The sequence below is a fragment of the Bacillus rossius genome, chromosome 6 (genome assembly GCF_032445375.1).
Source record: "Bacillus rossius redtenbacheri isolate Brsri chromosome 6, Brsri_v3, whole genome shotgun sequence".
Taxonomy (NCBI): domain Eukaryota; kingdom Metazoa; phylum Arthropoda; class Insecta; order Phasmatodea; family Bacillidae; genus Bacillus; species Bacillus rossius.
This window is the reverse complement of record NC_086334.1, coordinates 3,839,985-3,861,788: the sequence shown is the minus strand read 5'-3', so window position 1 is coordinate 3,861,788 and position 21,804 is coordinate 3,839,985. Positions and strand designations below refer to the sequence as shown.

General features: G+C 42.6%; 1 protein-coding gene across 1 annotated transcript in view; it reads left to right on the top strand.

Moving 5' to 3' along the window:
* The first annotated feature begins 2,017 nt into the window (after positions 1-2,017).
* Positions 2,018-21,804, top strand: part of LOC134532520 (uncharacterized) — a 112,100-nt gene continuing 92,313 nt past the window's right edge. Inside the window, exon 1 of the mRNA XM_063368984.1 lies at positions 2,018-2,140. The gene's annotated coding sequence lies outside the window, so the exon portion shown is untranslated. The remainder of the gene's footprint in view (positions 2,141-21,804) is intronic.

The following is a 21,804-nucleotide window of genomic DNA, read 5'->3' as shown; positions in this document are numbered from 1 at the left end:
AAAAATAGAGTTATAGTTTAATGTTCTTAGGAGTTATTTTGAATCATGCTACTCAGTAACAGCCATGAGAGAATTAAAAATATGAATCCTGCTCTTACATTGTTTGTTTTAAAGCATTTCACACTTGTGGAATGAAAAGGGGAACTATATTTTGTACAGTCACGTGCGGTGGGATCGTGCCACCAGCGCGAAGTGTGACCCTCTTTGGGGCAAGAGTGTGAGGACGGATTGTTGACCGCGGTGTTGCTGGAGTAAAGCAACAGGGCGGTTACATAGTATAGTCAGCGAGGGGAGTTAGTCAAGGCGCCAATCGCTGCCATGGCTGGCCAATCCCCCTCCTAGCACATGATGCATGCTACCCCCTCCTGCATGGCTAATACCCTTGCATGATTAGAGCGTATGGGCTTCGGCCTGAGACGCACTTAGTCTCCCTCCCTAACCCGGAACCCTCCTCTAATACACTTAGTTTTTAGGTAGTTAGTTAGTCTGATGGCCGCCAGGCTCCAGGTGTCAGCGGTCCATTTACTAACTGAAGCGAACTAATTCTGGTGACGTATCCACTACCGATCTGTTGCCCAAATTCTGCGCATGCTCACAGCTCACACACTTTTCCTTGATATCGGCGGACGCGCGTCTGGTGCCTAATGAAACATTATAATAGCGAAACTATCCTGGAATACATCCTGTACACTCTAATGGTCATTTACAAGAAACAATCGCAATTAAAAAAAAGTACTTGAGAAAATAAGAAAGGCGATTCTATTTTTGTGCGATGGTGCTGCTGGCTCTAGTATTTTTGCCACCGAAGGAGCTACCGTAGTACCTTTGAATATATATACTGTATATAAGTCGCCAGCCCAGGTTAAAATTTCTAATACGGTTTTGAGGTAGTTGGTTAATTCACCGCCGCAATCGCCACCATCTCTAGGGCATCGACTTGTGGTGGTCCCTAGCGGACAAGTGTCGAACTCTTCAAACACCCCTTCCCCCTCCCGTTGAACGACCTTGAGCTGCAGTGTGAATGATGGGTTGGAAGGGGGGTGCGGGGGAATGACAGCGGGCGTCAGTGCTGCGCCCTAACGGGTAAATAACAACTTAAGACGATACAGGGTGTTACGGCAGCGCACTGCAGCGGTGAAGTTCCCAAGCTGCTCATCATACGCTCCTGAAAAACGTAGAGTAAATCCTATCCACTCGCGACTTCTATACAGTATATATATTCAAAGGTAGTACCGAAGACCTGACGCGCCACTGCGGGAGCCACCGCAGTCCCTACGGGAGCCACCGCAGTCCCGACGGGAGCCACCGCAGTCCCGACGGGAGCCACCGCAGTCCCGACGGGAGCCACCGCAGTCCCGACGGGAGCCACCGCAGTCCCGACGGGAGCCACCGCAGTCCCGACGGGAGCCACCGCAGTCCCGACGGGAGCCACCGCAGTCCCGACGGGAGCCACCGCAGTCCCGACGGGAGCCACCGCAGTCCCGACGGGAGCCACCGCAGTCCCGACGGGAGCCACCGCAGTCCCGACGGGAGCCACCGCAGTCCCGACGGGAGCCACCGCAGTCCCGACGGGAGCCACCGCAGTCCCGACGGGAGCCACCGCAGTCCCGACGGGAGCCACCGCAGTCCCGACGGGAGCCACCGCAGTCCCGACGGGAGCCACCGCAGTCCCGACGGGAGCCACCGCAGTCCCGACGGGAGCCACCGCAGTCCCGACGGGAGCCACCGCAGTCCCGACGGGAGCCACCGCAGTCCCGACGGGAGCCACCGCAGTCCCGACGGGAGCCACCGCAGTCCCGACGGGAGCCACCGCAGTCCCGACGCCCCGACAGGCGGGTCGGAAGCCCGAACCGCGCGTGTGCGGAGGTCCGGCGCCTCCAGCATTGTCCGGACAGGTTCAGGTTGTTGACGAGGACGCTGCCTCGCGGTGCAGCTATTTCAGCCCCTCCCCCCCGTCTCACAGCCGAGGTGGGGAGAGGTGTCTCCCCTCCACGCCAGCCGGGTCCTGCCTACTGGCGGCTGGTCGAGTCGTCGAGTCGCTCAGTGAGCGAGCGAGCGGCGAGCGGCGAGGTGTCGCGAGGTGCAGTGTGTGCTCGGGCATCTCCCTGCGCATGTGACTGGTGGACCGCCGACACTCCAGGTGGGTCTCGGAACAAGTGCTCACTGTAGGGACTCGCACTTGGCGGCGATGCTCCCTGCTCCAAGGGCTCCCTAGCCCTGCGCGGAGTCGACGTGGCGAGCGACGACACAGCTCCGGCGCTAGCCCGGACAGCTGGCTGGCCTCCACCGGACCACGGGTTCCCTGGGTCCCGGTGTGATGTGGGAGAACGGGGTAGGCGCCAGCAACGCTGATAACGTCTAAGAGCTAAGGAAGCAGCCAATTGTCTGGTTAACTTGATTTAGGCGGAGTTTGGAGGTTTTTGTCTAAGCTGGGATGGGTGGTCTCAGCCCCTGGACATGGCTGGATCTCTAACACCTCTCCTGTTTCGCATATTACGGCGTATCCGTATCCACGCCCGTGGGGGCCCCAGGACTGCAGGGCCTAACGGCTAAGAGGGTTGGGTCAACAAACAAAAAGGGGAGCAATCCCCAAACAGATACTTCTGTCGGGTGGACCTATAACTACCCGTTGAAAGAAGTAAAGATACTTGGACGGGAGGTTCATATCAGAGGTTTTTTTTTTATGAGGGGTGCTCTTTCGGGGTCTCCGTCAAAAATACATTATTTATTGTAATACAGGTACATGGAACACAATGAAAACAATACATGAGCTTTTGTGTTAACTATTTTATTTCAAAGTACAGCAACGGAGCTCATCCAACCAAATTCCTTCACCGAAGTGTATGACGACTAATTTCCTAGTAGCATAGGTTTTTTTTTTTTGCCTGAGAATCCCGAGAACCACACATGTATTAATTTATTTATCGTCTTTATTGGTGGCGAAGTTAGGGCGGTACGCCTTTTCTTACACTTAACCACTTTTCTGCAATTACATCAAATAGTGGAATATTAAAAATTAAGCATGATATAAGCAGATGTTGACTAAATATTAAGAGAACAAATTAAAATTTTAACTCAATGTTCAAATATTAACTATTACAATAGATTCAACCATAACTAATTTAAAGTAATTAAAAATTAAGCGTAGACATACATAAAAAGGAAAGTGATTAAACATACAGCAAATAGTATCAAAAAAATAAATAGGTGCTACTACATTAAAACCAGTCACTCGCACATTGACACGCAGATTCAAGCAGTAGGGTAGCGGCGAAGTGGTCATGGTAAGCAGTTGTTACAAATATGTTTTTTTCAGCCTGTACTTAAAGGAAGCTAGATTTTTTGTTTGCCTTGTCGCTTGGTCTAATTATGTGGGCCCTGAGGATCCTTTGCATTTTTTCTTTGGAGCACCTGACCAAAGGTAGTGTGCCGCGTGTCTGTGATGGACGTATGAGACCAGAAGAGAAGAGGTCGTCCCCGATACCGATACCCCCCCCCCCCCCCCCCCCCCGAGGGGTGCTACCGTCAGGGTGAAGACACGTTTTGATATTGGCAGTTCACTCGATCTGTCACTCAGATGTAGAAGGCAGTTTGGCGACGAGACACCAACCGATCAGCCGAATTCCAAATCGGGCCAATCACGTTGCGCGGCGTGGACATCGATTGTCAATTTTCGGTCAACGGTCGCGTCGCGAGCGACGCTGGAGTGAGTTGTTGTCGTCTTGTTGTTTCTGTGGGTACTGCGGTTGTTTCGGGAAAAAAAAAATTGGAGAGGCGTGTCCTTGTAGATATATTTATTGGATCTGGATAAATCTTTTAATTTTTGCGCGCTTGTTTCCAACGAGCACTATCACAGAAAAATGCACGACCAGAAAGCTCCATCCATATTATTACGAAGACGGAAAGAAGTAGACCTAATTTCAAACAAACCATGGTTGAGTTTATATATATATATATATATATATATATATATATATATATATATATATATGCATCCGTCTGATTCTAGTTCTTTTTAAAGATTTATAAGATTCATATGACTTAGTGATTTTCTGCTTACGAGCATTTATTTTTTTGTACAGATTCTTCTCTTTATTTTTCTTTCTCTTCGGCCCAATTATTAACAAAAAAATATGGTAGTTAGCTTTACCATATATATGTGTTAAGTGGATGCGATTACTAAGAAACGAAAAAAAAAAAAAAAAAAAAACTATTCAAGTTTTTAACCAATGGTAACCACTGCACATGGAACTTTCTTCGGCGTCTACCGAAAAAAAAGGATGAGTCCTACAAACCCCCCCCCGTCAGGGCTGCAGATGGATTGTTCCTGACTGATCAATTTTGTTTTTCCCTCTCCCAGATTCAGTTGTCCCTGCGTCTGGGCAGCAGCGAGGGACAGTAGCGACTGCGACGCACAAGTAGGGACCAGGGGCGTCTGTGAGGGGACAGGGGTACAGTCGGGGAACTGTCCCAGCGCGCGCCTGTATGTAGTCCACCCGCACCGGGCTGTTGCGCGTGATTTAAGGGGCCCGCCTACCTGGGCACACATACGGTGTGCAGAGCTTCAGGAAAAACAACGCGATTTCAAAACTACTCAAGATAACCGAGTGGGGCCTATTTACGAATAGCATTTAAGAGTTCGCTGAGGGCCGAAAAGTACTTTTAATTTCGGATTAAGTTTTTAAACTGTATTTTTAGAAGCGTTAAAATGCCTAAAACGCGTGTTTTCAGAGTAATTTTTAGACATAAAAGAGTCAGTACATATTCTTGAAAGCACTTAAGGGGCTTGCATAACACCTTTATCTTCATTTCTCCGCCATATAATGTTACGGTCACCGCTCAAATTTCACAGTTATCCTGTGACGACGTGACGAATGCGCGCCAGTTCAGAGCCTTGCGCTTAGAGGCTATACCGCGCTGGAAGCACCAGCGAGCGTCGCGCTTATCATCCCGCCTCACTAACACACATACACCCCTGACGAGGCGGGCCCCTTAAGGGCGTGCCTCCCATTTCAGGTCATGATTATATGTTTATATTAATCACTGATCAACTTTAAGACTTTTTTTAATTGTTTAACGTTCCCGAAATGAAAAAAAATATATATACAGCCCATACTTTTTACATTATTAGCTGCCAAAGTTACATTTTTAACGTTTTTTGAGTTGTACAAGTAAGGGGAATTTAATTTATTTCAGAATTGAAACTTTTTATGTTTAACTGCAATGCCACTGGTTACTTCAAAAATGGTTTGAATTTCTATCACAAAAACTCATTTCATGTGTCTTGGCTGTCAAAATCGTAACAAATTTGAGAATTGGGAAATGCCAGGTAAAATTAATTAATATTATCTGAAATAAATTCAAACCATTTCTTGAAGTATCCAGTGGCATTGCAGTTAAACCTAAAAAGTTTCAGTTCTGCAATAAATTAAATTATCCTTATTTGTAAAACCCAAAAACGTTAAAAATGTAACTTTGGCAGCTAAAAATGCAAAAGTATGCGCACTATATATATTTTTTTCATTTCGTGAAAGTTAAACAATTGAAAAAGTCTACAAGTTTATCTGTAATTACTATAAATATTAAATCTTGACTTGAAATGGGAGGCACCCTCTTAAAGTTAGCCTCGAATCCAGGATTCATTTTCGAAGAGGTACCGTAGTTACAGAACCGTGCCATAAAACTCGGGTAAGTCGACGAAAGACTTCCCTGCAAAAACCGATTAATACAACTTGGCGGATTATTAATGTTATTCCCTTACGAAATGTTAAATTAACCTCACTGTAAACAAAAAATTACGACGTTCGCTACGAAACGAAGCATTTGTGGAATATTGACGTAACTTAACCTCACTTTACACGAAAATTATGCTATTACTCATATTTAACAGCATATTAAAAAAATATACAACATATAGCCATTGTGTACCTACGTTTATACACGCGTGGGTGTGTGTAATCTACACGTAAGAGGGAAATAAGAGAAAAAAAATGGGTGCGTATACTCACAAACGCGTGTTAGAAGTTACACTTGGCGTAATAAAAAAAAGCTTACTAATTTGGCATGCAAATAATTAACATAAATAAAATAATAAAAATAACTGGAATTATATTATTATAAATACTGTTTCTAAAGTATAAATTCTATCAAATTAAAAAATAAATAAATATTAAGTACTCAAATTTAATATAAGCACATGTATAAAATAAATTATTTAATTTAGTAAACAAATCGAGATAATTTTATTTAATAATGAAAATCAATAAATACGCAGAACACAAAAAAAAAAAATTTTGGAGAGCAGATGAACCGAACTGTTTGTATTATTGAAAGATAACGTACATGGATATCGTAAAATATTTAAAAACCAGTATTTTTCGCGTACTATCCAACTTGGGATTCATCAAAAAATAAATGACTGCAAATAAATCTATTTGTCATCTAAGTTGAATCAAAGATATTTAGGATTAACAATGTGGTGGCGATATGGGGTGTTGTCGGGAAGCGTTTTTGTTTGATTGGTTTGAAAGAAGTGAAGGGGGGAAGGGGGGGGGGGTATGCCGCGGGTGGAAACCGGTCCAAATCAACCGCCCACAATGTTTTAAAATATTTATAATGTAGCTAACCTAACCTTTTACAATGAACAAAAAAAAAACCGAAGATGCACGATCGGGCATTTGGCTCTCTCGTCTGTGAAAGGAAGGCTTCCCGTCAGGAAGACACCTGTGTTGTGTTCGGCGTGGCTGCCCGCAGCTGCACCGCACAATCGCAGGAACACGGAAGCGGAACTGGTTGCAGGCGGCGTGGCTGTTGGCTCTGGCGGCACACCCCGAACACAAGCACAAACACAAACACTCACACACTCACACACACACACACACACACACACATACACACGTCGTCAGCAGAGGGTAATGGCCGCGCAGCAGCTGAAGGAATCGGAAACAGAAACTGTGACCGCCCTGTTGCTTTACTCCAGCAACACCGCGGTCAACAATCTGTCCTCACACTCTTGCCCCAAGGAGGGTCAAACTTCGCGCGGGCGGCACGAACCCACCGCACGTGACAGCACAAAATATAGTTCCCCTTTTTATTCCGCAAGTGTAAAATGCTTTAAAACCAAACAATGTAAGAGCAGGATTCAAATTCTTTACTTCATGGCTGTTACTGAGTATAGCATGATTCAAACTAACTCCTAAGAACATTAAACTATAACTCTATATTTACATGTAAGTTACACATAATTCACTTGATTGGCACAACAATATATTAAATGAAAGGTCCTTGAGTCTCTATAGTTCCTGTGCGCGCACTTAAACGGTATTATGCATGAACTCGTTTGCTGTCTGTCTCGAGCAATCACCCACTCAACACTTGGCGTCCATTTAGCAAACGATTTCAGTTTCATTTTGGCATCCTAACGACATTGCTTTAACAAAATGACAAAAACCAATAAAAATGAATATTTTCTAATTGAACACAAAGAAAATAAACTGACGTAGGCAACACCTAATTAAACAATGAAGAAATTTACGGAACCGGTAACAAAACCCACATTCGTAGCAAAGCCACGCTCTTAAACGCCCAATTTTAAATCGTCGAAATGAAACCTATTTTGGTTTGATTCACTGCCATTTATGTTTCGCTTCTCTTCAGGAGCTTGATGATCAGAGGTGCCAACTGATGATCCAAAATGTCTGGATGCTGGTCATCGCACGAATGCCAAATAAGAACAACGGTAGGTTAAAAATAATACACAAAATTACTCTTGTAAACGCTGACAGGCATAGGCCTAAACAGCAAACCCTGGAAAGTCCCAAATAAAATAAAAATTACTCTGTCCACGATATGCTACTGTTATTTTTTTAATTTAACACAGTTGAGTTCTAGAGGAGTGCTAAACGTCTTTCAGGGTGTGTTTAAAATCTTCTGCCAGACAGATGAATCAATTCACGTCCAAGACAATTAGAACAGCCTTAAATGATAAGTTAAAAAGATTCTTAAACTTTGCAAAACGCATGCGCACAACGTAACCATGACATTTAGTAAGCCGTGCCTTCAGATCATAGCACCGGATACAACAATGGGATATGGGCAGGGGAAAGGTTAAATCTATAATGTTACGAATTTCTTACTTAAACTAGATTTGCATGGGGAGAATAACTCTTTACTAAAATAATTTCATTTCAAATTCTGGTCCATGATATTAATTCAAAATATAGCAGGAAATAAATGCTATATTATTACAAATATTTTCAACTGAAACCATACGATAAACTAAAAATGTCTGTATAAAATATTTCGTACGGTCTGATATGGACGTAAATTCCGGTCCAACATCGCCTGATCGTCACACCAGGAGCTGTTCAGGAAATGTGACCATCCATGTTCAACATCATGCTCATCCGGTTAACAAGAACAACGCATGCGTATGTAGAACAGCGGGCCAATAACAGATGACCGTCTAAAAGCGGGATGGAGTGCCACTGAATATTCCGAAGGTTACTTTGACCACCAGTCCTTTTTTTCCGGTCTTGAGAACGTGCTTTTTTTCCCCCATCGAGAACAGTCATTGTAACATATTGAGCGAGTAACTTATCTACGTAGGAAATATCTTGCTGTTGCGTTGATTTCGCTGGCAATCTACAACGATCAAATTTAACTTGGTTGTTTATTTTCCTTCTGGCGAGGGTAGAAATGTTGTTCTGGCTGAAGTGGTATCCGGGAGTAAGTAATTGTGTTCCGTATGTTTTCACGGGTCACGTTCAGACTCCACGAAGTAAAACAACAAATTGTCATTGGTTAGCAACACTGCGCCTGTGTTGTGGGTGCGTACTGCAACTGCTCCGCACGAACTCGAACACATCTAATTCGTGTTTCCAGAGGCCCGCCTAGTCAGGTGTGTATGTGTGTATGTGTGTCAGTGAGGCTGAATCATAAGTGCGATGCTCGCTGGTGCTTCTAGCGCGGTGTCTCCTCAGTCTTCTCGTCGTGCACAGGATAACTGTGAGATTTGAGCGATAACCATTAGATGGCGCAGAAATTAAGATAAAGGTGAAAAGAAAAATCTGTGAACTGGAGTTTGTGCCATGGCAAGCAAATGATTGAAAAACGTGTTTTCGGAATCATTTTTAGACACGTGTTTTAGAGAGATGATGTCCACAAGATAGCAGCTAGTGTGGTCGCTGCCTCGTCGCTTTTGATATTTAGTTACCGCTGAAAACACACGATGACATTTAAAAGCGGTTGCTAAACAAACTTGTCTGAAATATAAAAATGTTTTTCTAATAAAAAGCGTGTATTTAATATAAAAGTAATTGAAAGGCATATTAATGCATTAAAACAATTTAAACGTGTATTACAAACACAAAATTTAGAATGTGGTTGTAACGCCAAAAGAAAAGGTTTTTGATACTTTTATTGTATATAAACTTTAATTTAGTAATTTTATAATATTTACGCATGATTACAAAAATAACCTCGTTTAATTCCTTGCAAATTCCGAAACATGTGTTTGTGTATTCATATGTTTTGTTGTTTCTCTATGACATACAGTTAAAACCAGCAATGGGGTATGTCTAGGTTTAACTCATAGATCCCAGTGATCTTCACTCGGAAAGAAAGTGCGTCCGGACCATGACCAAGCCAGTTATTGACACGTGATGACGCCTGATGCAACTGGCCATTAGCAGTTGAGCTGCAGGGGATGCGGATGTTACGTCGCGTGTGTCGGCGGCGGTGGTTGGCGGGCAGGAAGTTTGCGCGGTACCTGTGATTCCTGGCGAGCCGGCGAAAGGAAGGGTGTAGGAGAGGGGGGAAGAAGTGGGGGGGGGGGGGGGGAGGTTGAAAGCAGGAAGTGTATTTGCAGTGGCCGACGAGAGGTTCGACGTAATACCATCAGCTCACATGGGGGTCATCACTCATTGCATAACGCCATTCAGTTGTCTTGCGAAAGAATGAAAGTTCACCGTAGCGCGCCTCTAAATTGGTTTGAATTTTCACAAACGTATTTCGGGCCGGTATTTCAAGACGTTCGGGTGAGGTGGCGAATAAGCACTGCCGTGTTGGGACGCAACCATAACCTAACTGGCTGCCCGTATTCTAGAACGTGTGCAAACTGAATCCCAGTAAGATAACAGAAAGGCAGCCCTTTTAATAAAATGCGCCTGCACGAGACTAGAAACTGGATGTGGGTGCCTCCCATTTCAGGTCAACATTTTATATTTACAGTAATTACAGATAAACGTTTAGACTGTTTCAGTTGTTTAACTTTCACGAAATGAAAAATATATACAGCGCATACTTTTTGCATAATTAGCTGCCAAAGTTACATTTTTAACGTTTTTGGGTTGTACAAATAAGGAGAATTTAATTTATTGCAGAACTGAAACTTTTTAGGTTTAACTGCAATGTCATTGGCTACTTCAATAAATGGTTTGAATTTATTTCAGAAAATTTTAATTAATTTTACCTGGCATTTCAAAATTCTCAAATTTGTTACGATTTACAGGCGTGAGTGTACAAATACATAGTTTCAGACTATAGTACTCCATGTAGGCTATCATCACATGTCGTGAAAAATTATAGACATCTAATATTAAAAGTACAACTATCATAAATTACAGTCACGAGTTTCGAGTATATCGTGTAGTAGTGTGTGTAACTACATGTGATTTTGTTTACACATTTACCATGGGTGTAAACAGTATTTGTGGAAGGGGAGGGCAGAAGCCAGTCACTCCTCCGGAAACTCTTTTACAAAGATAATGCTTGAAAATACATTTTTATGCTAAATGACGATCTTTTAAGTGCTTTTGAAACACCTGCCATTGTAAATTTTGTGAAATAAATTTTTTTTCTCTAAACAAATCTGGCCATTCTACCACCCCCCCTTTTTTTTTACTACGTTCTTGACACTTATTGTTACAAAAACCCTTGTTTGAATAGCTTTCCAGTATTAGCTGCGCATATTAAGCCCGGTAAAGAAAAAAAAAGCCAAAAGTGAAATAACAGGGTAACTTTTCTGTGGCTTTAAAACCAAATAAATAAAATTTTATACAATAACTTCATGCTTGTAAGCACACACATATTTTAACTGAACACACACTTTTAATATCTAACATTTATTTCAAAATAACTTTACCATCGGCAAGCTCTTGACATATTTATTTACTAGTCTATAGTTCTAATTAATTATTGTACAGCGGGACTGTAAGTTTGTTTGCAGAAAATCAACTAAAAAATTTCCAGACTAGTTATACAAAATATATTTCACTGTTACAGGGTTGCCACTGGTCCCTAAAAGTCCCTAAAAGTCCCTATTTTTCCGTAGGTCCCTTAAAAGTCCCTATTTTTTGATAGGTCCCTAAAGTCCCTTTTTTTAAAATTTTGAAATGGATTCATTGGAAAATTAGCATATTTATTTAATTTTTTATGAATGTGTCATGAACAGTGGCCATCAACACGCTTCCACACATCCATAAAGTTTTGCATCTGTCGAGCTACATTTTCCTGCATCTTACTACATGTAAGTTTTACAGTATTGATATTGTTTTATTATTCTTTCAATGTTTTTATTAAAAAATATTGTGTGATCAAATTAAAATTTTATGGGGGAGATAACATTCTTAAGCCCCAATGAAGATTAACTGAGGGGCACACATGCTCCAACTTGGTATAACACAAGTTGTTTGTAGCATTTTATTTCAGGTACCTTCTATATAGCTTATAATCTAGTTGCAGAACATATAATGACAAAGTCGTCATTACTTAAACCAATACTGAAATGTTTTCAGTGTCTTCAGCCTAACAAGAGAGTGTTAGACCAGAGTTCACTTGATATTGTTACCATCAGCAAAACTCTTCCATTGAACATAAATACAAACCTGCTTTTTGATGAGTGGAAGTTATTGCAGTCAGAACCAGATCAAGACATAATTGACAAGTGTGAAGTAAGAATTGACAAATACTGGTATCATTTCATGACATTAAAAAATGCTTTAGGGTCTCCAAAGTATCCAAAGGTTTCAACTGTAGTCGAGCTGCATTGGCAGTATCACATGGAAATTCAGATGCAGAGAGAGGGTTTTCAACTTCAGTGAGAATTTTAACAGAAGACAGGTAGGTCTTTGTTGTCAGAACGCACTCTCAATGCTGTGTTAATTGTAAAGTCAGCCTTAAAAATATATGACAACAAGCCACATTTGGTGCCTGTGACAAGAGAGCTCCTGAGTCTTGCAAGGTGTGCTCATCAGAAATGTTGTGCTTATTTAGAGGAGCAGAAAGCAAAAAAGGATTGGAAGCAAAAAAACTGGAAGAACAGAGGAAAAAGGTTGAAGAAAAGCAGCATACTATAATGTTCGAGAAAAAAAGATGTCTATTTTCCAAGCTGAAGAGAAGTTGAAAGATATGAGAAATAAAAAAGAGAAAAAAATGAAAACTGCTGAAAGGTTATTTTCAGAAGCTAATAAAAGACTTAAAGAGGCACTTAAGTCAAATAATATTGCTGCTTTAAAAGAAGAAGCAAGTCTTGCACAGGCAATGATTGAAGGGGTTATGAAAGTCGAGAATAAAAGTTATGGTGGAAAGGGATATGAGCAAAATATATAATTTTTTTCCCCTAAATTAATTTATAATCAAAAACAGCATTTATTTGCATTACTTGTTAGTATTTTTTGACAAAATGTTTCTTAAATATTTTCTAACACTGAAGATTGCAAGACTTTAAAAGAAAAATAAGAAATTGACATTTCTTACCGCAAAACTTCAAGGTAAATTCAACTATAAAGTATAATATTATGGAATGACATACACACATTGTATTTTTACTCATTGGGGAGAAGGGTGACCATTCTTTTAACAACGGTATTGAACACATTATCTATTGTGGTTTTGGTTGTAGCAGAACAGGGACTCAAGTTTTATATACTGGATTACTTGGTATGCTGAGTTAATACTGTGTTATTTGTTGTACTCGACCATAAAATTGTATGAAAAATTCTAGAAATATTAAGGTTTCCGCAAAATTTCAGTCCCTAAAAAGACCCTAAAAGGTCCCTTTTCTTATTCTGTCAGTCCCTAAAACACCCTATTTTTGGAGGTCCAGCTGGATGGCAACCCTGCGTGTTATGAAATTACATAATTCATAAGAACACATAAATTTGTTCGTTACCGAGGTTAGATGTTACTGCACGTGTTAATGATACACGAAACTACAGTACACTCGTGGAATAACATCAAGTCAGTGTTAAGAAGACTGCAAGTATCCGCTCTACCACTCTGGTTCTGGGGTAGAGCGCCTGCCTTGTGACTTGTAGGACCCGGGTTCGCGCCCCGGCTCCTCCAAGGCGGATTGCCCAGATAAAATGGTGGCATTTTCTCTGGTAGGAATACAATCCCTTGTAACAAGTCAGGCTACCAAAGAAACGGCGGGTGGAACAGAAAAAAACCTTCCAGGTGGCTTCCAAATGGGGAGCCCGTTTCTTTTCTTGGGCTCCCCATGCGGTGGCCATTCCGGGGGTTTCTCCGGGGGAACGGAGTTTTGCAAAAATATTTTTTTGTAATTTTGTAGCTTTTTAGTTTTTAGGAACTGTAGCATTATCATTCCAACATTAAAAAAAATTGGTTTGTACACAAAATATTTGAATTAAGTGTGTATCACTCAGTGAGTTTATCGGTATAAATTTTCTTGAAGTATTATTGACAGTTAAATTTTAGTCACAAACTATTCACCAATACCTCTGTTATGCAGTATTTTAGACGTTTTTTACGAAAAAAATATTTATAGGCACATGCATTTTATTCCTAAAAATATCATTTCTGAAAAACTACGTAGTTCAGCTCTTCTAAAAATACAGTTTAAGAACGTAACCCAAAATCAAAAGTATTTTTCGGCCCTCAGTGAATTCTTTAATACCAGACCCCACTCGAGTTATTATTTTTTTCCTGAAGCTCTGCGCACGTGTGTGTTGCAGGGTGTGACGTAAATCCTGCCTCTTTCTCTACCTACACGTATGTCAGCTCTGGAGACCTGGCTTTGCACACGGCAGACGCGCGCCAGTTCAGTTAGCGTCTCACAGACAAGAGAGGACGCCATCCACGATTCTCTGGCAAAACAGCTACAAACAGCGTGTAACGGGGGGCATAGGGCTCGTAATGTAAAGTTGGTAGTTGTTCTTGCTGGTTCAAGATTGGGAAGCCTTCTTTTCACAGACGAGAGAGCCAAGCGCCCGATCTTGCATCTTCGGTTTTTTTTTTGTTCATTGTAACTTATGATAACTAATGGTCAACTAGGTTAGTTTCATTAAAGATACTGTGAAATCATGTAAACGGTTTCCTAGCATGAACTTCGGCTCTCTCGTCTGTGAATTGAAGGCCTCCCTTCAAGATTCGTATGTAAATCATTGGAAATGTGACTTCCGGAAGTTACGTTGTACGCACATATTAGACGATATTAACTTCTAGCGTGTGCCAATGACGTACAGAAGGTGCAGAAAGCCTGGTGACGCCTGAATTTATCCTTGAACAAGAACGACTATATATTACTAGTCCAAGCTTGAAACTTCAAGTACTATTATAAACACCTTGCCTTTTATTTGTGGGTGGTTTTATATTTAAGTTTTCAGTGTGCCTACCGTAATATTAAATGGAATGTATCAAAAATTATTTATTTGTAGTTTTTTTTATATTGTTTACCGTGTAAAAAAATTGCAATAATTTTTGGTGTTTGCCAGATATATCTCAATTTCCCATAATATTCGAAATTGGAAATAGATTCAATTTATTAAAAAAAAAACCTGCTATTATTGATGCTCAAATTTTATTTTTTAAAAAATATTCGTAATTGAAAACAAATATAATAAAATGCGTGCAGCAGAAAGCGTGTGACGAAAGAGGGCAGGATCGCCGCGACACGCAGATGAGGCGGGCCAAACATGGCGCAGCGGTTGGCCAACTCGCCCGTCCTTCCGGAGCGGGGACTGGTCCGGAGTGAACGACCGCGGCGCCGGGCGGCCAATGGGAGCAGGTGGAGCCACGCCCACAGCCTCCTCTGGTCGATACGAGAGTTACAACTCAGTGCTACAACTATGACGCTCTTATTTCATTTTGGAAATATCCTAGAACTTTGTGGGATTCACAGGCAACCTAACGACCTGGAAGTCGTTAAATTTTCGAAAGTAATGTTAATTTTTTTTCCCTCGTGGTTGTTTGTTTCTGTGAGTGTTACCTGAGGTAGGATACTTTGTCTTCGAAGGGGGGGGGGGGGGGGGTGTATCTGGACAGAATTTCCTCTGAAACGACTAGCGACCTCCGTGTTTCTACTGCGTTCCCGTTTGTAGGAGCATGAACAATGACACGTAATAAAAGTAACATGACTTCTAATATATACCTTATTGTGGAAGAAGAAGGCGAAATTATGTTCACGACAATGTTGGCCGGTTTTCACGAAAATAATGAACGATGACTCTAGTGTTATGTACAGGCTACGTTCTGATGAGGGTTTCTCATTTGCTGATAAGACGTCAAGAATAATGTTCGCAGGCTTTCACGGCCATTGTCTGAAGTAGCTTGGCTTTTGGGTTGCAGCCGTGTGTCCTCGGCGAACAATTCACCGACGTTTTAGGTCGACATCGCAGTCGCCATCGTCAGGGAGCAGTTACCTACTGAGCTGCTCCCTGATGATGGCGACTGCAATGTCGACAGAAACGTTGGTGAATTAAAGGACGCGGCTGCAACCCAGAAGCCAAGCTACTTCTTACTTGAGATGACAAGAAGTTTGGATAATTCTTTCGTCTCGGTGTGGCTTCGAGTGTGTGTGTGCGGTAGGTACAGTATATCACCTCAGAAGGCCGTCCGGACACGTCAGGTGAACTACGATCAAGCTAATTGCAGCGCACACGGCTCGAGTGGACCTGCAGTTCTGCCGAATATTTGTGTGTGTGTGGTTCCGACCAATCAGCGTCGAGCTGGCCGCCCGGGGCCAGTGGGCGACGACCTTGCTGCCCGCCTGCAGACCACACCCGCCCGCGGTGTCTGGTTCGGGCCTGGGACCCGGTCCGTGCGAACACGGCTTCATCCGCGGGCAGACGGCCTCCTGAAGCGCTGCGCCGCGCACTCGGATCCCCGCATCAGAGAACACACGCGTGTCTCCTGAAAGTAACATTGCAGTTGTGGTCAGTTCAACACCAGACGCCAATGACTTCACAGTAATTACTTTCACTAGCAGCCTGTCACCATTTAATATCGGGAATTCCAATATGTTTTGTACTTTGGGCTTTAGCGAACCCAAATGTTGAAAATCGAACTGCAGAAATGTAATTCCGTGTAAATGGCCACAAAAAAAAACAACACTGGTTTGCGTCCTATCCAACTCTCTTCAGTAACATCAGTAAATGAAGTTGCGTAGCTTAAAGCTACTGGTAAGCTAGAATCTAGGGTAGGATATGGGGATGATGTACGCGCGTGTGCTCAGTTATCGTTCGGCCAGCACCGCAGACCTGATGCACGCACGAGTCAGGCACAGGCGCGCGTGGGCTCGTGGACTGGAGGCTTGGCGACTTCCTGTCCCGCCCCGGCTGCTCCCAGGACACCGGCTCGCCGCTTGTCGTCCGGTTATCGCCCGTCAAGGGGTCTCCACTTCACTACCTTGAAGGCTGGAGTAGCCGCTGTTATACGAGAAGCCTAAGATGTCCATCAAGTTCTGTCCCTGCCCGAATACCCCCGAATATTCACCTTCGGCCAACCTCTCGGGATTTGTTTTATTTTTGCGCAGGAAAAATGAATTCAAATATTAAAAGTGGCCGGTTAGGTTAGCTACATTAAAAAACACTTTAAAACACTATGGACGGTTAGTTAGGTTAGTATAGCTACATTAAAATAACCCGAGGTTGGCCGAAGGTGAATATTCGGGCGTGTTCGGACAGGGACGTAACTTGATGTACATCTTAGGCTTCCCCCTGTTATACGCCTCAGCCCCCCTCCCTCCCTTCTGGAATGGTCTCGCACCTCTTTGACGTGCCGCGTCATCAGGTTCCGACCCGACGTCCGAAGCTCCCAGAACAGGTGGCGTCCTAGTTACGCCACTCCTCGCGGTGGCTTCAGGGAGCCCGCAGGACCCTGATGGACGTCTCGGGGTCGATAACAAAGTGCCGTGAAAGGAGGTAGCGGAGGGGAAAATGGATAGTGAGGCAGTGCCAAGGTGCACCAGGGGGCTACAGGTCACGTGACCGCCAGAAGGCCCTGTTCGCCTCGCGACTGTGATCCCAGTACGTTCGTGACAAGCCGTGGATAAGAGCAGGGGGAAGCCTTCAGACTGCTAGCACTACCTCTGTCGGGGAAAAAAAAAAAAAAGATTCGTGTTTCATGCCGCAGATATTTGTAAAGCGTGGGGGTTTTTTTTTTTTTTGCATATCAACAAAACACTTGTACAACCCTCCCCCCGAATTAATTGTTATTACATTCTGCTTTGTAATACAACATAAGGATGAGCAAAGGAGAATCACCAATAAAATTACAGCTCTCATCTACAGCAACAGAAAAAAACAAAAAGTATGATTTTCAAATTGTTTGTTTAGTCGAGTTGTTTCCCGTTACACCATTGCACGAGCATATTTGACGCCGTACAAAATATTACGGGTGTTCGCTAGACTTTGTTTTTAATTAAGGCATTTGAACTGAACGAAGCCATCGTGGTGTAAAAGTTCCGGCTATAATTTGTTATCGTTAAATTTCCAGATTTGATTTCGTTATAGATAATAATGTGTTTGATGAATGATTTAAGTGGAAATAATACTATAAATAGACACTATTTCATGATGTATAAAAATCTTCTGGTTTTGTGATCTTGTTTGGTATTAGTTGACAACAAATTGTTACGGCACGTAATATTCAGAAACAAACGTGGCTATCGGTTCCTACTCCTCCCAGTAACAACGGGGTAATGGTTGTGAGTATTTACGACACGAAGGTCGGAAGCTCAGTAACAGCGGCGAGGAAGCCCGCTGGCAGATAGAGGCGCCACCGGCGCTATCTGCGCGCGCAGGCGGCCAGCATCCGCCGAGATGTCACGTGCTCTGCGCAGCTGCGGTGGTCTACCCTGGTCTACCCTGGTCTACCCTGCGGGAAGCCTTCTTTTCACAGACGAGAGAGCCAAACGCCCGATCGTGCATCTTCGGTTTTTTTTTTGGTTCATTGTAAAAGGTTAGGTTAGCTACTTTATAAATACATTAAAAAAACATTGTGGACGGTTGATTTGGTTAGGATAGCTAAATTAAAGATACTGTGAAATAATGTAAACAATTTCTTAGCGCTGGATAGCTACATATTAAAAATTTATTTGCTAAGCAAAAATAAAATGATTTTACAGTATTTTTAATGTAGCTATACTTACCTAATATAACCAACCATCTACAATGTTTTAAAGTATTTATAATGTAGCTAACCTATCCTAATCGACCGCAAAATTTAATGCCACACTGGTTTATGCAATGAGATAGAACGGCGTATGACGTATGAGTAAGCTACAACCCAAATAAATACACCTGATGTGTTACGGAAAAAAAAGCTAGTATGAACTTCGGGGAACTTCGGGTGTGGCTCTCTCGTCTGTGAAATGAAGGCTTCCCTGATTTTGTGTTCGGACTGCTTTCTACCGCGTGGAGGCGCCCGAAGTTGTTATCCACAGAGCCGTGGGCCGGGCAGTTTCCCTCGCCAAGCAGAGCGCGACTAGGCGGCGGACACGCCAGGGCCAGGGAGACTCGCCCCGACTCGCCCCGACTCGCCCCGACTCGCCCCGACTCGCCCCCGACTCGCCCGGACTCGCCCGGCCAGTCCCGCCGCAAGCTCGCTGCTCGCTCCTGCAACAACTCGGCCGGAGTATCTTTCGTTTTTTTGACGTGATAACGTCTTATAGATCGATGAACGCCGGCTGCACGCACGAATAAGGATGACTCATTGTCCCGTTACGCACATTGTCCTGTTACGCTCATTGTACGCTTGCGCCGCATCTATCTCTCTTCCACTCGATTGGAACAACCATCGATTTGACTTTTTCGAGGCACATTAAACTTGAAACACTCCCATTCGTTTCCTACTTTTCCTGTCATCGTCCTATCATTAACAGAATAACACAGATTGGAAGAAGTTAAATAGCATACAGGGTGGCCACTCACCGGGAAAACCGGGAAAACCGGGATTTATCAGGGAAATCACGTTGACCGGGAATTTTCAGGGAAATGTCAGGGAATTTTTTTTAATAACCGGGAATTTTTTGTGTCATGTATATTTCCGCAGAGCTGCCAACCATTACGGATTTTCCGTAATTATTACGGATTTAACACAATATTACGGAATTACGGAACATCGCTGGTTTATTACGGAAACGAGGCTTTGTGCTGCTGGGTAACTGAAAAAAATTCCGTTTCTGGTGTGCGTGTTTCGTGAACGCAGTTCGAATACATCACGTGGTTGCGCAGATAACGGAACTGATAATGTGCGCATGTACTGTCGAAATAAGTAGATTAATTGTTGTGTTTTGTAATAGAAATGGTACGGTATTACGTCCGTTGTACGATACAACTAGTACATATTCTCGGTCTTTTCGTTTGTTAGCTACTTACATCACGATAATTTTTGTACGGTACTTTGGCTAACCTGTCTTGTGTTATTTACTTTCTTGAAAGCCATTTTTTTCATCAAAGTGTTTTTGTCGTGTGTACAGACGTGAAACCTGTTTATGTTGTTCGATAGTGTTGTGTTCTTCAGTGCCGGTTGTAGAAATGAAGCGTGTGACAGAACAATGTGTATCTGGGGCAAAAAAAAAGAACGTTATTCTTCAGAACTTTCGACCAAATTATATAAAAGAATGGCCATGCTTGTCATCTTCAAATGTTTTGGAACGCCACGCTTTTTGTAATGTATGCACGTGTGACTTTTCGATTGCGCATGGTGGAAGGGATGACTGAGGACGGCATATTGAATCAAAGAAACATGCAGAACATTTTAAAGCCGTGACGAGCAATAAATCGATATCGTCGTTTTTCGCTACATCTGAAGAAACGAAAGTAACAAACGCAGAGTTATTGTTTACAAGTTTTTTGGTAGAACACAATTTACCGATAGCAGTAGCCGATCATTCGGGTAATTTGTATAGAGCTATGTTTCCGGACTCAAAAATTGCACATAAATACAGCTGTGCGAGAGCAAAAACATCTTCCTTAGTGGAGTATATAGCTGGTGAAACTAAATTGAAACTGTTGAATCTTTAGTAAGTGGACCATTTGCTTTAGCTATAGATGGGAGTACTGATTGTAATGCAGTGAAGATTTATCCATTAGTTGTTTCATTTTTAAATCAAACACAAGGTAAAATTTGCACTGTACTGTTATCCCTTGTTGAGAGTACTAAGACTAAGAATATTTCACAACTAGAAATGTTACACTTCAAAAATGAATTAAAGAACAGTTATCAAAAGTTGCGTGAAAAAATGATTGAGCGCTCGACACTGAAATACCCCATTACATAAAACAAAACACAGACTGCAGGTCATTGAACGGGACGCTATAATGTAAAGTGACATATTTAAAATGTATTTGTTATTTAACGAACATCCGTATGTATATAATGAAGAAAATACAGCAGGGTGCTAAAATATGAGTGATCTCTTTCTATAATATTATATTTTTTCATCAAAATTATGTTTTTTTGTAATTGTAAATATCAGGGAAATTTTGAATTTTTAATCAGGGAAATCAGGGAAAAATCAGGGAATATTTTTAGTGGCTGTGAGTGGCCACCATGAGCAAGCATGTATAAAAGTTATAGTTAAAATAATCTCTTCGTTAAAGTAATAAACACGTTTGAATTAATGAGTGCAAATAGCGGAACGCCCAGATGTCACGCTTCCACGTCAAACGTCACCGTGTTGCGATGTTGCAGCTACGGTGTAGCGTCGCATTAAGGCGGGTGGCCACATGTTGCATGTCATCAGGCGCGTGGCATCGCTAACGTGCAACCCTGTGACACCACACGGTGCAACGATGTTGGAATTCCCGTCGCGTCATCCTTCCGTCACAGCGCATCCGCGCCAAAACCTAATGTTACGTCCAGTAGACACACCAGAAGGGCAGTTCATCAGCAGCCACGAGCACATTTAAAACCTGCACCGGCCGCCTTTATATTTTTAAACACCTCTCGTTTGAAAGATGAAAGAAGTGAAAATAACCTCGTTGCGGTATGTCGCAAGTATTTACAAGAAGGGAGATGTACTGTGTTGGCCGATTTTAAGTTTCAGCCAGTAAGTGGACTGTACAGGAACTTTACGAGAATGCATCCGACGGAATATTTTTTTTTTCCTTTCTGTGTTCCACTAGACCGAGAAATGAAGAACGACACGCCACTCGTCCGCACGGGTTCTTTTCCGTCGAGCCGTGACTGCCTTTGTCGCGACGGCGGGGAAAAAAAACCCGACAAAAGGCGGATCGAGCCGATCGCGTGTCTTCCGAGTCGAGTTCTGACACGCAACGCTGCGCGTCCCGTCCACACGTGCACAGGCTGTCCACAGCTAGTGTCCTGTCCACACGTGCACAGGGTGTCCACAGCTAGTGCTTTCCTACTAGATCTAGTACTTTCATAAGTCTAGTACATTTACGCTTAGATCTACCTAGTACTTTTTTCTTTAATATAATAATATTACAGTAACTCCAATATGTTTTATTATCAAGCGTAATTATTTTTTTAAAAACAACTATAGAATGTATGTGTGTGTGTGTGGTGTGATATTTAAGTTAAGAGCATTGCAATGTCATA